The 18464-nt window shown below is 39.6% G+C and overlaps 1 pseudogene; it reads left to right on the top strand.

The window, feature by feature from the left end:
* Positions 1 to 7443: 7443 nt before the first annotated feature.
* LOC101277871 (thiamine transporter 2-like) lies at positions 7444 to 17817 on the top strand (annotated as a pseudogene).
* The last annotated feature ends 647 nt before the right edge of the window (positions 17818 to 18464 follow it).

Below are 18464 nucleotides of genomic sequence, written 5' to 3'. Positions count from 1 at the left end.
GTCCAATAACACGGTCCTCCTTTCCATCTATGACCTCTACAGAAGCACCTTTACCATCCATATTTCTAACTATTCTGTTCATGATGATATATGTATTCTCTAAGACAGTAGACCCTTTCTCTATAGCCCCTCTCTTCTTCCAAGCCCTCATCAAGAAATGTCTTTAATGTCCATATTTCTACCAACAATCTCTTTAAGGTATTCTAAGTTTCTTCTATCAAGTACCTCAGAACTTTTCTAGCCTCTACCCATTACCCAGTTCCAAAGCCACTTCCACATTTTTAGGTGTTTGTCACAGCAGCATCCTACTTCCCAGTACCAAAATTGGTATCAACAATTCATCAATCCTTGTGATTTCCTGGGTACGAAGGAAACATGCAATTGAAATGAGTCCCTACAGCTAGCTCATAGCATGGACATAGTGAGATGAGTTAAGTGAGCATTGAAAGTGAACTAGGAGAAAATCTGTCTAATCACCATTAAAAAATGATGAGGCTACATAGTCAGTGTGTATTAACCAACACTACTGGTTAAAAAGGGCAAGGCAGGGTCCAGACGGAGAATGTTGTTATGGAATGCTGATATATGTAACCTGGGTAAAAAATATTTTTAGCACTGAGTCATGATGAGCTGGAATATAGAGATCATTTCCTTTCAATTCTTTAAAAAGTACATACAGTAAATGTTCATTAATTTAGACTATAAGGAGAAGAATCTAAATGAACTAGTAAAACATCTGAATGGAGAAATATGTGTGTGGACAACATGTATTTTGAGCAGAACCTAACTAAACTGACCAAGTGTTCTTGTAGTGAAAGACCATAAAGATTTGATTAAAGGGCAGATAAATATGACTTATGATTTTTTTATGTAAGTTGGTATTTATAAGGGGTTTTCAGACAAGGTAATTCCTTCAAGAAATAGTTTTTCTTGCAACCTTATTAAACTGTAACTTTACTTTTTCAATCTCTCCTTATTGTCTTAAAATAACCTTGACCTTAATTATACACTTTGTACTAATGATCCACAGTCCAAATTAGCTGGCTCTGACATGAGCTTTTACTTTATCAGCAATTCTTTGGCCCTTGTGATTTCCTGGGTCACGGAGACTAGATCAGATTCTCAAAGAAAGGCAAGGGAAAGACACTGGTATTTATTGTGTTAGGCACTGCTCTGAGCCCTCTCCTATTGAGCTCATTGACTCCTCACAAATGATAAAGTAGATAATTTTTATCTACTTTTTTATTTACCATTTTAAAGTAGATAATTTTTATCTTCTTTTAATCAGTGGGACTCAGAAAGACTAAGGGATTTGAGTAAGTTCAGCCAACTATGATTAAGTACAACAGAAAAATATATATATATATGTGGTCTGATGGCCCACATCACATAATAGCTGGGATATTTATTTAATTCCCACCCACTCATGGAGTGACCCAGCTACACAAACAGCCAGGGCCTCCGGGTTCCCAGACTCCAGAGCTGAAATGACGCTAGGATAGATCAGTGTCCTGAAACAGAAGCCCCCCGCTTTCAGTGCACCCAACTTTGCATTTTAACATAATTAGGAGCATATCAAGGCATCTGTTTGGTAACATTTTAACTGATTACCAGTAACCTTTGAAGCAATGGGTTAAAAATTAACTAAAACTTATCACCTGCTTGAAATATTAAAAATTGTACCACTAAGACTATCTGGGATTGTAAATTCAGTATCTGGCCTTTTTTAAAGTTACAACTCCACCCCTAATTTTTAAAATTGAAAAAATAATGCCTTGGAATTAGAAAAAGAGCTCTAAGAAAGGTGTGTTTCATCTTTCAGGTTGAGTTTTTTTGCTCCCTTCAATCTTAGCAGAGACAACAGATCAAGGACTACTGTACTCCTCATGTTTTCAAAGTCCTTCCTAGGGAGCCATTAGGTTTCCGGAGACCATAGGAAAGTCATTCAATTCAGAGGGGCTGTGCAGGCAGAACATCGATAGGTAAAATAAAAACACACCGTCTTTTTGCAATAAATAAAGATAACAGCAGGGGGCAAACTTGGAGCCTGTCCTTACTGAAGTACTGTAGTGGAAATCTCACATTCGAGAGGATTTGCTGTACTATTTCTCCATGCGATCACTTATTATAGGAGTCTTTTCATGGTGGTGGTAATGGATTCCACAATCTAGTCAAACCAATCCACACATTTTGAGTCCAATATTCTGCTTTTACCCACTGGCTGCCGACATTAGGGGTAGAATCGGAAGCTTTTTTCAACATAAAAACCTGAGACATGGTTTCTTTGGAACCAAAGTCCCTGGTCTCAGAAATGACGCTATTTCATCCCTGCCAACAATCGAGGCATAGATTCAGGAGGGGGATTTGAGATTTCCTCGATACAACCTCTATTAGAAACTATCTGATTCTACTCTGCATTTTATTAGTAGTATCACAAGAATTACTACTCTCTCAAAAACACTTTCAAAAACTTCAGTGGGTCTGACAGTGAGAAATTATGAATTTTTATAAAGTGTGCAATTATTTAGTATGTTGCTCTTTCAGGGATTACTTTCTCATGAATAGAAAACTCCCCTGGCTGTTCCCCTTAACTGCCAGCAGGACTCCTCCGTGTAAAAAACATCTCAATTGCTAAACTCACTCACTTAAAACCTAATTGTCCCAGGTTCTAGAACCTACCCGCAGATTAAGCATGTCCTACTCCAACAGAAACCAGCGCAATGGTGCCAAATGCCACCACTCTCTAGTATTTTCCCTATCCATTGCCACAGAAGCTGGATGTGGATTCTCCAGGTAGAGGCAGGAATCTAGTCCATGTTATGTACCTGCAACAATGACAGGCATTATACCAGGAAATCTCCCCTCAGCTACACTCATGTGATGGACATTACAATACCCCTGTGCAGGTGAAGAAAACTGAGGTCCCAACTCACTAAGAAACTTGTCCAGAGTCACACGACTCGAGAGGGCAGATTCGAGATTTGAATTTGCTCAACCACAAAGCCGATGTCTTCCAACCAGGAAATCCTCTTTTCCTTATTCCAAAACTGCTCTAAGAGTAACTACATATTTTTGAAAATCAAATGGTGTGTAGTTCCCACTCCAGAGAACAACTTTAAATAACTGAACACTTGGAAAACGTCTTGTTCTCATTATTTCGAATTTTTCTGGTCAGTTAGAAACTCCATTTGGTCCAATGGCTGTACTTACAACAACTTTCCAGGAGACCTTCAGTGTGTCAGATCCTGTGCTAGACTCTGGGTGACAAAGATGAACCCCTGCTCCCGAGGATCTCCCAGGCCACGGAGCAGAACTGCACGTCCACACATCAGTGCCTTTCAAAGCTCTCAATGTTACAGACTGTATAGCTCATGCTTATGAACTGGCATTCTTCTACCAAGTACTGATTCATGTAATCCTCACCATATAAGGTAGTTATTATCGTCCTCATTTTACACGTGAGAAATCTGTGCAGAGAGGTCCAGGAATTCCTAAGATCACATGGCTGTATGTAGCAGAGAAGGATTTGGACCTAATTGACTCTAGAGCCCTGTCTTTGACTTCTGTGCCACAATGTCTTGCCCAGGGCTGTAACCGAGATGAGACACAGAGTAAAGGAGGGAGAGAAGCAGGAAAGAGTCAGGAGGCTTCAGAGAGGAAAACCCAGTCAATGACCAAGTGAGTGAGATTTCGCCTGGAGCTGTGTATTGCCTTTCTTAAAGGATGCCCACGGCTTTCCTTTTTGTCAGCCAACCTTAAGGCTTATCACCCAGAACATAAGTTCTCACTTTTCAGTATTAGCAACATAAATGGAAAAAAAATAGGAACAGGGCACAGGCTAAATATCAACTCCCAAAAATACTTCTAAGTGTTGTGTTTTCATTTTACCCATGAAATGATATTATCTAGATGGCGGGATAATTCTTCTTCTGAAAACAGGTATTAAAAACAAATCAATTCACCTCAATGGATGACAGCTAAAATTAATGAAGGCTTCTTACACTAAATCAAAATCAATGTTCACTTTGAGTTTGGTACAGTCGGCCCTCGGCGTCTGCGGGTTCCACATCCCTGAATTCAACTAACCTCAGATCCATACCGAGTGTTGACTGAACTGTGCCATATTATATAAGGGACTTGAGCACCTGTATCCGCATCCCACCCTGCCCCCCACCCCGAACCAATGCCCCAGGGATACCAAGGGACGACTGTACTTAGAAAAAGCAAGGGGTCTAACTGCTTTATAAATCCTTACTTCCCAAAGGCCATTTTATTCACCACTTCTAAATACTCAGTAAAATGAATTTCCAGTTTATCAACAGCTACATGTTAATAACCTCTTGATGGGGGGGTGGGGCACAAAGTAGATGTTTTTGCTTAGCAATCATGTCTGTTGGAAACTCTCTTTTCTACCTAAATTCTACCAATCTTATCTTCTGTCCATGATTTCTGCCTCAGGAGAAATTTCCTGATTGTTTTCTACCATAAACGACAAAAGGAGGGTGTGACTTACTCAGGCAAAGCTTGAGAGTACTTTTCTATCAGCGACCCCATCATTCCATCTGAGATGAAATTTAATCCCTTACTACAGTGTCTTCCAATAATCATTAGTTTTCTCTTTAGACCAAGAAATCCAAAAGAAAAGACTCAAGTTTTGTGTTTTGACCTGTGATACATTCTCACTGTCACAATGGAGCATGGGGAAGAGAATGCAAGTTTCATGAAAAGAAGTCAATTAGATTTATGACCACTCTTCTTACCTGCTTTCCTCTTCTTTCTGCAGTGGTTTAACCATCCTTGAATTGGTGCCCAACGTCACCAAGCCATTCCTGGGTTTCTCCCCCAATCATTCTCTGCTTATTTGGATTTTTCTCAATGATGACATTATCAGAGCCATTTGTCATATTTTACTCAGCAGGACTGGAAGAAAATATAAGCCTCAGTGTGGTAAGTTAGCTACCACGCTGATCTTAGATTTAAGTCCAGTTAGAACCAATGTCTAAAGCCTTGGGTAGAAGCAAAGTATCAGCACTTCCTACATCTCAAATGTGAACAAATGGGCCTGAATGATTTTCATGTATTTGTCATGTAAGACTATAAACTCAAGCTACAACAAAAATAGGGTGGGTGCAGAACAACTTTAATCTTTCAGTTATAAAAAAAATAATACTTGAGGACTTCATTGCTTATTATCATTAACCTAAAATAAAGTCATTCTTAGTTATGAGCACAAGTCTCAGAAGATAGTGTAAGATTTAGAGGGGAAGAAGTTACTGGAAAACCATGTGAGAAATCCTCCGAAGATTTTCCCCTCTTTATTTGCAAACATTAAGGCAGTTTTAACTGTCAGGTGATAGGATCTAATCTCAAGAAGCCCATTAGTCAGTGGATCTCAAAGTATCGTCCTCGGACCAGTACATCAGCATCATGTGGCAAGTTGTTGGAAATATAAGTTCTTAAGCCCCACCCAAGGTCTGTTGAATCTGAATATCTGTTTTTAGCCATCCCCCCAGGTAAATCTGAGCTATGCTGAAATTTGAGAACCACTGCTTTGAACCATTGAGCAATAAAACGACCAGACAGGGCTTCCCTGGTGGCGTAGTGGTTGAGAGTCCGCCTGCCGATGCAGGGGACACGGGTTCGTGCCCCGGTCCGCGAAGATCCCACATGCCGCGGAGCGGCTAGGTCCGTGAGCCATGGCCGCTGAGCCTGCGCGTCCGGAGCCTGTTGCTCCGCAACGGGAGAGGCCACAACAGTGAGAGGCCCGCGTACCACAAAAAAACAAAACAAAACAAAACAAAGATCAGACAAGGAACTCAATCAGTTCACTTTTCTTTAGGGAAAAAAAAAAAAAAAATCACTACCATCTGATTTACATCCTGGTGATTCAGCAAACGGGGCATGACAGTTTTATCTCCCTTTGCTTCCTTGCCCTGCCCAGCCACCATCCGCATCCCCCCACCCCACACCAAGGAAACCTCACCCCCTAACCCAATCCACCATTTCTTCTCACACCAAACACAAGTACATGTCAACTTTGAATGCCGTTAACTGCAAACTGGTTTAGCTGGGAGATATCTAAGCTAAATTTAGATTCCAAACTTAGACTCCAGACTGTCATAAAAAGCAGATCTGGAATGCAGCTTTTCCCAGGTTGGTAATTACACCTAAAGGCCAGAAAGAGGAAGAATAACGTTCTACCGAACTTTAAGAACACTTAGACAAAAGTCTACCGGGGAGGGCTGCCCTGGCGGTGCAGTGGTTGAGAATTCGCCTGCCAATGCAGGGGACATGGGTTCGAGCCCTGGTCCAGGAAGATCCCACATGCTGTAGAGCAACTAAGCCCCTGCACCACACCTACTGAGCCCGAGTGCCACAACTACCGAAGCCCACGCACCTAGAGCCTGTGCTCCGCCACAGGAGAAGGCACCAAAATGAGAAGCCCGCACACCCCAACTGGAGAAAGCCCACGTGCAGCAACGAAAACCCAACACAGCCAAAAATAAATAAATTAAATTAATTAATTTTTTAAAAAAAGTCTACCGGGGAACTCAAGAGGTGAGGACACAGGTTCTGTCAAAACAAAGGACATTCTCAGGCTTAGTAAATCAGTGGGTTTATTTCAGAGGTCTGAGAGACACTGAGATTCGAGAGGGTCTACCCCAACCTCCTCTACGTCATCTCCCCTCCACTATACATTACTCTTATGGAAATTGAAATAATCATGTGCTATTGATGGGGTCAGATAATTTGCTACTACAGCCAGTGTTCTGTGGGAAACTGTGACCCAAATTGACTTAAGCAAGAGAGCTACTAAGCAATTTCTCACGGCTCCTCCGTCGCAGCCCAGTAAAATAAGGCCAAGAATGTGGAAGAGCAAGATACACAAACATATTTCTTTCTTTGACTCTCGATCTTGAACTGACCATTTGTTTTATATTTGCGTGATCACCACGGTGGTATCTCGATGGTCTGTCCTTGCACACTGATGCAGATCAAAGGTGAAGATGTTCAGGTTCTTCAGGACTGAAACCTCCTTTTTACCCTTGTGTTTCTGACTTTGAAGAAGAGTAAACTATTAAGTGTTCACAGGCAACAGTACCTGAGCAGCCCTGAATTGCCCTGGAAACACCATGCAGTGTGAAAGATGAATGTATGCATCGTGGACTCTTTTCCCAGCCTCCATAGCTTATGCAGATCAAATTACATGTTAAAATGTAAGAAGCAGATAACAACTAAGAGCAATAGCTGCTCTTTCTTTATACCTGGAGGAATAAATCCACATGTGATGAACATCTATCATCGTTGTAGTTTGTTTCCTTGAATTTCAGTTTTCCTTTGCTTTTCATTATACCGTCAGAAATGCATGTGAGGTAACAAAGTGGACCCACTTTGGCAGGGGCCAAGCAATGTGTCCTCGGATTGATACATTCCATCCGGATAATGCATATGTCAGAGAGCCATGGCACATTTCTCTTCCTGGGGTTTCATCCTCACGTCCTGCCCATTTGTTCTTATAGATCACAAAAGACGTCTTTCACTTTGTATTCTTACCTGCTGCTGTTCCCGGTGTTTAATCTCACCGATCACATCCAGTACAAGCCAGCCATCAACCTACAAGGGACCAGCTTCATCATTACCTGGCTGCCGCTCTTGTTTGGCCAAGGAGTGAAGACCATGCAGGTCGTAGAGTTCTTCTATGGGATGGTCACTGCCACCGAGGTGGCCTACTATGCCTACATTTACAGCGTGGTCAGCCCAGAGCATTATCAGAAAGTGAGTGGCTGCTGCAGGAGTGCCACGCTGGTGGCCTACACGGCAGCCTCAGTGCTGGCCCAACTCTTGGTATCCCTGGCCAGCCTATCGTACTTTTACCTCAACGTCATATCCTTGGCCTCTGTCTCCATGACCTTCGTTTTCTCACTTTTCCTACCGATGCCTAAGAAGAGCATGTTTTTTTCATGCAAAACCCAGCAAAGAAGGTCTTCCAAAGCCATCAGGAAAGAATGCTGTCTTAGAGGAACCTCAAAAGGATCACAAACCAGTCTGCCAAGAACGAATCACTATTTCAGGGGACCTGGATGATGGCTAGTTGAGCAGCCCAAAGCCAGAAAGTGTAGCTTTGAGAGTTTCTGCAGTAGTTCTAGGACTTGAAGGAGTGTTACTCCTCAACACACATTTTTTTTTTTTTTGCAGTACGCGGGCCTCTCACTGTTGTGGTCTCTCCCGTTGTGGAGCACAGGCTCCGGACGCACAGGCCCAGCGGCCATGGCTCATGGGCCCAGCCGCTCCGCGGCATGTGGGATCTTCCCGGACCGGGGCACGAACCCGTGTCCCCTGTATCGGCAGGCAGACTCTCAACCACTGCGCCACCAGGGAAGCTCCTCAACACATATTTTTTACTGGTCCCTATGGTGGGCTTTTTCTACAGCAGGTTTTAGCCAGGTTTTAAACTATGTTCAAATCCTGTGAGATTACAAGGCACTGTCCCAGAGTTCCACAATATATAATGGAGCAGTGGAAGCCCTTGCAAACTTTGGGGGTAGCTATAGTTTATCTTTAGCGGTATGTGTAGTTTTATCTTATCATTGTGCAAGAAATGTATTCTTTCAAATTGTATTATTGGATAATCTCGTTGTAGTGATTTCAACATTGAATACCAGATACTTTGAAAAAGAAACGAGTTCTTGTCACAAAATTTAAAAGAAACAATATAACAAAAGGCTTTGATGAAGCTATACATGGAAGATAGAGTTTCACTCATTGCTAAAAACAGGGGCTGCAAATTGGTGTCCCACTGGTCAAACATGGTTTGGCCATGGCGAGTTGGGTGGTTCAAAGTCAAACTACCAAAACTCTTTCCTCTCTCTAACCTTTTAGTAACTCTAGTCTTTAAACTGTGATTTGCAAACCATTAATATGAGGTGGGCAAATGATGGCCCACGGGCTACCATAGCTAATAGTTTTTACATTTTTAAAACATTGTAAGGGGGAAAAAAGAATATATGACAAGAGTTTTAAAAAATAAATAAATAAAAAATAAATACATAAATAAATAACTAGATCCCGCCAAACCACCAAATAAAAACAAAGAAAGATATGTGGCCCACCAGCCTGTAATATTTACTCTCTGGCCCTTTATAGCATACAGATCTTGAAATCAGTTTAGTGGATTTCTAACCAGAATAGAATGGAGTAGAATAGAGAGCGTATCAGCCTGTAAGGATAAATTCTGTTCTGTGAAAATTAGTTTACACACACATATATATGTACTGGTCAACATATAGAAGATATTTCTTTCTCAGGCTTTAGTCAAAGAGGTTTGAAAGTTACTGCTCTAGAATCTGTCTTATCACTTCAAAGTTTTCCAGTTGAGACAACTTAAATATCTGTATCTTTCCTTAACTATACATGTGGGGATTTGCCAAAGTTTGTTGCCTTCTATGAAGACTATTTTCCATACCCATTTACCCCATTCCCTCCCATATCCAATTATCTGCTAGAATAAAAGTGCATCCAGACTGGATTCTAACAACCCTCCATCCAATCGTCTCTCCACAACCAAGTTACTGTATTATCCCATATAATTTTCTCTCTGGCCTTTCATGCATATAATACTTTCATTCAATTGTTATTAGTAAGAACTGAGGACATAGTCACCCTTAACAAATAAACAGTAATCCTTGATTTTGGTGAAAATGGCAGCAGAGGACAAAGAGCCTTCTGGAAAGGGAAAGGCCCTCTGAGAGGATATGCTGTCCCTGAGCATTTATGGCTTGTCCTTGAGTTGGCTGGTATGTGTCTGTTTCATCCTTATTTACTACAGATTTCTGATATTGCATCTTGTCCAGTAGGAAGAAGGCAGGGAGACTGAGTGGCCTGGAGAAGCCTTGAGAAGGTCTCTAGGGGATGGAGGGTATCCAGCTTCTGCTACAGGAGTCACCCTTCAACCCTTCCTGGGCTTTCTGTTTTGGCAAAACTTCCCTCCCAGCTGAGAAGCTACAGTCTTTGCGGTTTTTTAGATGCATGTCGAAGCACTCTTCCTTTTTCCCAGAACATATTTTGTGAAATTTGAAACACTTTTCCAAAAGGAGGGAACTGCAGAGAGAGAGGGAAGATGGGCTGATGCAGAAGTTAATACTCTACCGTCAGAAGGCAGAGCCCAGAGCCATCTTTGAAGTTAGCCCAACAATGCACACGGATCTTCCTGATGAAACAAAGCCTTCACATCAAATAAGACTTTGAAGATACTTACGTTTGAAGTTGGGGTGTTCCACACCCACGTATTTATTGAACATATCAGGGTCCATTGTTGAGCTCATATTCTTCTCGTTTCCCTTTCTGGAAATTCTATTTTGACTCCTAGAAAACTGTTCTAGGAATTGGTTCCCCTTCACTTATTTCCTCTGTAAGTACTTGCTCCTGGGGAGAAGCAGGAAAAATTCCTCTTCTCTCCAGGTAATGTGCAGAAAAGATAAAATTTTCATAAAATGTATTCTTGACAAGCCCTTTAAACACAAGTAGTCTTTAGTCTCTTGGTGATAGTGAAGACCTTACTTAGTGTCAAATTTTTAGGCAAAACCAGGTGAGGTAGGATTGGGTTGCTGACCTAAGGCCTCGCGCAAATTAAACTATGTCTTTAAGAAAGAAAGCTGAGGGTAGTAAGAAATCTGACAATTGGCTGCTTAGCTCCCAGCACATTGTGGGAACACACTGGAAGTTTGTCTATATTATGCACATTATAAAATGGCTTGTCCTGTGGCCGCATATGCTCCCAAGCACTCCATTAGTTGGATCAGGGCTTGGGTCAGGGTTTCTCATCCTCACACTGTTGACATTTTGGGCAGGGTAATTCTTTGTCATGGGGCCTGTCCTGTGCATTGTAGGATGTTCAGCAGAATCTCCAGTCTCCAGCCCACTAGATCCCAGTAGTCAGCCCCTCCCCCAGTCATGACAACTAAAAATGTCTTCGAATATTGCCATCTGTCCCCTGGAGGCAAAAACACCCCTGGTGAGAACCACTGGGTTAGGGTTACGTTCGATTTGAGTTAGGATCAGAACTTTTACAATCTTTGTCACACTCTATTTAAACCACAAATTGGGCTTCCCTGGTGGCACAGTGGTTGAGAGTCCGCCTGCCGATGCAGGGGACACCCCGGTCCGGGAAGATCCCACATGCCGTGGAGCAACTAACTGGGCCCGTGAGCCATGGCCGCTGAGCCTGCGCGTCCGGAGCCTGTGCTCCGCAACGGGAGAGGCCGCAACAGTGAGAGGCCCGCGTACCGCAAAAAAAAAAACAACCTACAAATTTATTGCCATATGATATCAGTTATATGGGGAATCTAAAATATGACACAAATGAACTTATCTACAAAACAGAAACAAACTCGCACAGAGAACAGACTTGTGGTTGCCAAGGGGGAGGAAAGGTGGGGGAGGGATGGATTGGGGAGTTTGGGATTAGCAGATGCAAACTATTATATATAGAATGGGTAAACAACAATGTGCTGCTGTATAGCACAGGGAACTATATTCAATATCCTGTAATAAACCATAATGGAAAAGAATATGAAAAAGAATATATATATGTATATTTGAGTCACTTTGTTGTACAGCAGAAATTAACACAACATTGTAATTCAACTATACTTCAATAAAACATTTTTCTTTAAAAAAACTACAAACTTATTTGTCTCATTTCTTCAGTAGGGTGTATTATTTTCAAGAGCAAGGATCCATAGTTTACTACCATGTTTTCCCACAGAGAAGCTCAAAAATGCTTGGTGGGCAAGTAAGTCAATGAATGACCAAATAAAGAAGGGAATGAACAAACACACAAATGGGGAAGAAGTGTGTAGAAAGAATTCTGGAAAGGAAGTTTGGTATCTGTTCGGGACCTTGAAAAAATTTTTAAACAATGTTACAGAGAAGAAAGAGAAAAACAGAGACAAGGACAAAGAGAGAGGCCGTTCTTACTAGAGCATCCTTACATGGCACAGAGAAAGGGTGTGCTAGAAAGAGCTAGTGTTTGTGTTGAAGAACTTGGTACCTCACTCGGTCACCAAGGGTTAACAATTGCCCATTTCTTACCTATTGCCTTGTCTTGACCAAACTTCAATCAGGCTCCTCTCTTTCCTACAGGCCTCCACCCCCTGCCTTATCTGTTTCTCCTGGGAACTGGCTGACCACAGAGGGACACTTTCCTGTCAGACTCTATTGGTCACTTCCCCTTGCTTGTCCAACTTCCCCTCCAAAGATCCTGTATATCTCTGCTTGCCCAATAGCAAAGGGTTATCTTTTAAAAGAAAAACATTTTTCAGTTTGATTTTAAGATACTTTCAGATTTGGGCAATTGCAGCATTCTCCAGATTCCAATCGTTTTTCTTATAAATAAACCTCTCCCTGTCGACGTCTGGATTTGCTTTTGTTTGACACCAGGCTTCTGAGCCTGAGTTTTACCTTCTGCAAAGGGAAGAGGAAAGAAAAAGTGACCTCTAGGGGTCCTTTGCAGTCTATGATTTTTGGAAACCCAAACATAGTTGGTCTATTTCAAACGCTGAGAGAAAAAAGATATGTACAGTTTGCAGAGCTGGATCAAGTGATTTTTCATTCAATCAAAGTTCACAATAAGTCAACCTTATTTACCATAGCCTGGAGATGCTTCAGTGCTTATGCAATGTAGATTTTAGCAAAACAGTACACTACTTTATTATGCATAGAATAACAGGATGATTGGGGTTTCCTCTCTTTTCAGGGGTACATGGCAGTGGGCCATGTAAACGTCAACTAGAATCTTCTGGGAGAGTGGCTTTGGGAATCTTGGCTTTGGGAATCTTCTCTGCAGCTGATGCACAATCTCTATTTCTCATGAGTCCACAGCTAATAGCTGGGTGTGCTCTGCTGGTCTTTGATATTCAACTCAAGTTACATGCTTCTTATAACTATAGCAGCTTATGTATGTATCATTTCTTTCTTTAACCATCTAAATCTCAAGCAACAAAATATGTTTCTTTCTTTATTCTTCCAGTTCCTCTAAATAGCATTTTGCATTGTTATATTTAATGCTTTGTATAAGAGACAATGGAACTATATTCCTATTTTAACGAACTTTCTCTTGGGACTTAAAATTATTAATCAGGCAAAAAAAAATCAGAGTTCTTACAATTAATAAACAGTGATATATTTTTCAGGTTTTGATTTTTTATCTTTTTGGTATTCCATTTATTTATTTAACAGAATCATTTTATTGATTTTTTTCGTTCATAGTGCCTCCCTTTTCTTTCTTGGTATGAACACGTAACATGAGATCTATCCTCTTAACAGATTTTTCAGTGTACAATACAGTATGGTTACCTATAGGCACAATGTTGTACATCTGATCTCTAGAACTTATTCATGTTGCATTACTGAAATATACACAATTATACAGGTTGATTAGCAATTCCTCATTTTCCTCTCTACCCAGCCCTTAGAAACCACCACTATATTCTTTGTTTCTATGAATTTTATATTTTAGATACCTTGTAATAATGGAATCAGGCAGTATTTGTCCTTTGGTCAGTGGCTTATTTCACTTAGTGTAATGTCTTCAAGGTTCATCCATGTTGTCCAATATTGCAGAATTTCTTTCTTTTTTAAAGGCTGAATAATATCCCAGTGAATGTATGTACTACATGTTTTTATCCATTAATCCATCAATGGACATTCAGGTTGTTCCCATATTTTGGTTATTGTGAATAGTGTTATAATGAACATGGGAGTGCTAATATCTCTTCAAGATCTAATCTCTATAAATTCACTCATATCTAATTACTACTCTAACTTCTAGGCAAATTTTAAAATAAACTTAACAAGTGTGGGGTAAATGTATCTATAATGCAAAAGGTTAGTGTTCAGGTTTGGAAGAAATTCTAAAAATTATTGACCATGGTTTCAACCATCATGTGATATAAAATGTTCACATAAAATGATTGTGATTCTTCTATAAAAATATATTTATTCCTATTTATTTTTCATGATACAAAAACTGATAAATTTAATTAAATATTAGACAAAACAGTTATCTAGTACCAATTACTTACTCTCTGATGGAGTGCAAGCTCTGTGAGGATAGTGTCACGCTTGTTCATGATTATACACCCGGTACTTATCCTGGTCCTTGCTCTATGGCGAGCACTTGACCAGCCTTTCTAGAGGAAAAAAAAGAATGAATAAAATATTTTTAAAACTTTGGGCTATTGAATTTTTTTAAATTTAACCATTCTATTTTCATATAGGTACAAATTAATGTTCTTTAATGCTTTAGAAAGTGTTCCTATTACTTTCCTTTAGGTTACAGGGTAAGCTGGTAAATGCCAATCCCATGATTCCATAATACATGGGGCATAAACAATTAAATAAAATTTCAAGGTGGTTCTATCTTTTAAATTATAGACTATCCCAAAGGCTCACTTGTATTTAGTGTTAAATGCCTAACAAAAGAACATGAATACAGTTCTTTTCCAAAGAACTTACTAGCTGGGGCCATGTACTCTGCATGGTAGCTTTATGGCTCCAGAGTGAACAAGTGGATGCCATTGAGAAATGACACAGCAGGAATTCTGAAATAAGGTCTTAGATAATATGATTACATGTAATTTCAGGTACCTGGGAAAGTAATTTCTGGGTTTAGACTGAGAAATCTTAGTAGTCAATGCCACTCTCCGTCTGCCATCAGAATTGTGGTTTCATCCGAAACCACCATGTGCATAGGTCTTATCCAAAACCAAGTCATTACTGACAAGCTGTTTAAGCATCTGTACAAATTAAATCAACATTCCAGCCTGGAATAATTTACACACTAAATGGGAATCTGCCATTTGATTTAATCTAGGTTTCAAAACATCAATCTAGTATAATATTTGTTCAAGGGAAAAATTTTTAGCTTAACAAGAAATACCTGAAATTATAAGGCTCATTTGGACCACCTCTTCTGTTCTCTTTGTGGGACCTAGGGTTATTTTTGGTTTTAGTTATGTTTAGTTGGTAATTCTTTACCCTGAAGTAGTGCATTTTCACTGAATCACATAATTTTTAAATGCTTGCATTTGTTGTTTTTTTTAAATATATATATATATATTTTATACCTTTAATGGAGTGTAATTGCTTTACAATGTTGTTAGTTTCTGCTGTATAACAGTGAATCAGCTATATGTATACATATATCCCCATATCCCCTCCCTCTTGAGTCTCCCTCCCACCCTCCCTATCCCACCCCTCTAGGTGGTCACAAAGCGCCGAGCTGATCTCCCTGTGCTATGCGGCTGCTTCCCACTAGCTCTCTATTTTACATTTGGTAGTGTATATATGTCCATGCCACTCTCTCACTTCGTCCCAGCTTACCCTTCCCCCTCCCCGTGTCCTCAAGCCCATTCTCTACGTCTACGTCTTTATTCTTGTCCTGCTCCTAGGTTCATCAGAACCTTTTTTTTTTTTTTAGATTCCAAATACATGTGTTAGCATACGGTATTTGTTTTTCTCTTTCTGACTGACTTCACTCTGTATGACAGACTCTAGGTCCATCCACCTCACTACAAATAACTCAATTTCGTTTCTTTTTATGGCTGAGTAATATTCCATTGTATATATGTGCCACATCTTCTTTATCCATTCATCTGTCTATGGACACCTAGGTTTCTTCCATGTCCTGGCTATTGTAAATAGCTTGCATTTGTTTTTAATGTGAGGATTTTGGAAGGGATATAAAAGTAGTTAAAACTTCTCATTTGGTTTTATGTTTTTAAAGAGATTCAAGTTACAAATGTTTGAGTAAATTGCATGGAAGAATTCTAGTTGGTATATGTTAGCTTGGCCTGACTAAATTTAAAAACCAGTAAGATTATTTAAAATGAATTAACTGCCAGATATTATCACCTGTGAAAGGAAGTAATTTGTGACTTTTCCAGAGAAAAATTCACCTATTAGACTCTGAAACTGCTAATTTAGACAATCAGTGATCCAGTGAACAATCTCCAAATAAGTACAAGTTCATCAATGGACCTGTGTTTTCACTCACTGATACAGCTCCTTTAAAAAGTGGTGGGAAAAAAAAAAAGAAGAAAAAAAAAAGTGGTGGGAACGTAAACTGATACCGCCACTATGGGGAACAGTATGCAGGTTCCTTAAAAAACTAAAAACAGAACTACCATATGACTCAGCAATCCCACTACTGGGCATATACCCTGAGAAAACCATAACTCATAAAGAGACATGTACCACAATGTTCATTGCAGCACCATTTACAATAGCCAGGACATGGACACAACCTAAGTGTCCATCGATAGATGAATGGATAAAGAAGATGTGGCACATATATACAATGGAATATTATTCAGCCATAAAAGGAAACGAAATTGAGTTATTTGTAGTGAAGTGGATGGAGCCTGTCATACAGAGTGAAGTAAGTCAGAAAGAGAAAAATACCACATGCTAACACATATAGATGGAATCTAAAAATTAAAAAATGGTTCTGATAAACCTAGGGGCAGGACAGGAATAAAGACACAGATGTAGAGAATGGACTTGAGAACAGGGGGAGGGGGAGGGTAAGCTGGGACAAAGTGAGAGAGTAGCATTGACATATACACACTGCCAAATGTAAAATAGATAGCTAGTGGGAAGCAGCTGCATAACACAGGGAGATCAGCTCAGTGCTTTGTGACCACCTAGAGGGGTGGGATAGGGTGGGAGGGAGGGAGACGCAAGAGGGAGGGGATATGGGGATATATGTATACATATAGCTGATTCACTTTGTTGTACAGCAGAAACTAACACACCATTGTAAAGCAATTATACTCCAATAAAGATGTTTAAAAAAAAAAGGTGACCTCTGAACCTCATCTACATCACATAATATTCAATATCCTCTAGTTGCAGAGTAGTTGGAATATTTGGCTTAATTTTAGAACAGGTTAACTAGTTTTAAATTCTTATCATAATCTATCACATCCCCCCATGTAATGCTAAAATGCAACATTTCACTATTCCATTTGTCCTTTCCTTCTTCTCTGCTAAAAGAGCTTTTAGCAAAAAAGTGGCAACAAAAGGCTTGGCTTCCTGAGCAGAGCAACTCGATTTACTGCTCTGTATTTAAAAGCCCACATATGTGCTCTTTTAAAACTCTTCCCATTTGTACGATGTCAGATTTCAGATCGCCATTAATCTCAGCATGGAACCCTCTGCCCTGGTGTTGGGAGTCAACGCCTTCATTGCCTTGCTGACCCAAACCATCCTGACTGTGGCCGTGATTGACAACCAGGGACCAGGGCTTCCAGCCCACATTGAGGTAAGTGCATTGCTTCTGTGCCTGCACTGACACAAAGGCATATCTTTAAAAATATATATATTTTTACAATCAGATTTATTGAGACATAATTTATATACAATAAATTTACACATAAATAAATTTATGTACAGTTCTATTAATTTGAGCAAAGATACAACTGTGTAGTCACCACCACAGTGAAAATCAAGAACAGTTCCTTCACCCCAAACAGTTCCCCATGCCCCTTTTTCGTCAGTCTCCTCTTTCAACCTCCCTCCCCAGCCCACTGATCAGTTTTCTATCCCTATAGCTTTGTCATTTTAGAAAGTCATAGAAATGGAATTATAATAGTATATAGCCTTTTGTTTCTGGCTTCTTCCATTTCTCATAGTGTCTTCAGATGGAATAATTCTGTATTGAGAAATAGAAATATAATGTAGTTAAGATGCATTCTATTTCTTAAGAAACTTTTTCATTAAACAGATGACCTTTTTATTAAACAGGTGGAAGAATGAAGGAACTACCTAAAATAGGACCATAAAGTCATGCCCATCTAAGTGGTTCCCATTTCCCACAGCTAAAGGTTTTTCCTTGCCTTGGCTAAAGTTCATTCTCATTAAAGCTTAGTTCACAAATTCCATAAGCCTACTCAATCTCATGAACAAAATGGTCAATTTTACATAACTCTATAAATATGTAATACAAAATATTTAGAATATTGAACTATCTTCTTTGAAAACAAAAAAAGAAATCATTTCACAAAACACAATTAAATAAAATAACACTGGGATATTTAAAAAATCTATTTTAACCTCCCACTTGTTCAATAGAAGGAAGGATATCTGCATTTAGTAAATATTAAAACTAAGACTCATATAGATTCAGTACTTTCTGAGATAATAAAGCAAGCAGTTTTTACTCTCTAAAATTAAATTTGAATTCCCGATTTATTATCTGGCTTGCAATTCTCTCCCCTGTTTTTCAGAAATTATTAAGTGTGTGATGGAGAGAATACAAGCTTAAAATCAGAAAAATATAGATTTGAATATTCAAGTTTATTAGTAACTATTTTAAAACTTCTAATTTTGGAAAATTTCAAATACACTTTAAAAAGTAGAATAGTGTAGTGCAACTTCACCCAACTTTAACAATGATCATTTTG

Source organism: Orcinus orca, chromosome 7 (genome assembly GCF_937001465.1).
Source record: "Orcinus orca chromosome 7, mOrcOrc1.1, whole genome shotgun sequence".
NCBI classification, from domain to species: Eukaryota; Metazoa; Chordata; class Mammalia; order Artiodactyla; family Delphinidae; genus Orcinus; species Orcinus orca.
Note: the sequence above shows the minus strand (reverse complement) of the source record. Positions and strands in the feature narration are given on the sequence as shown.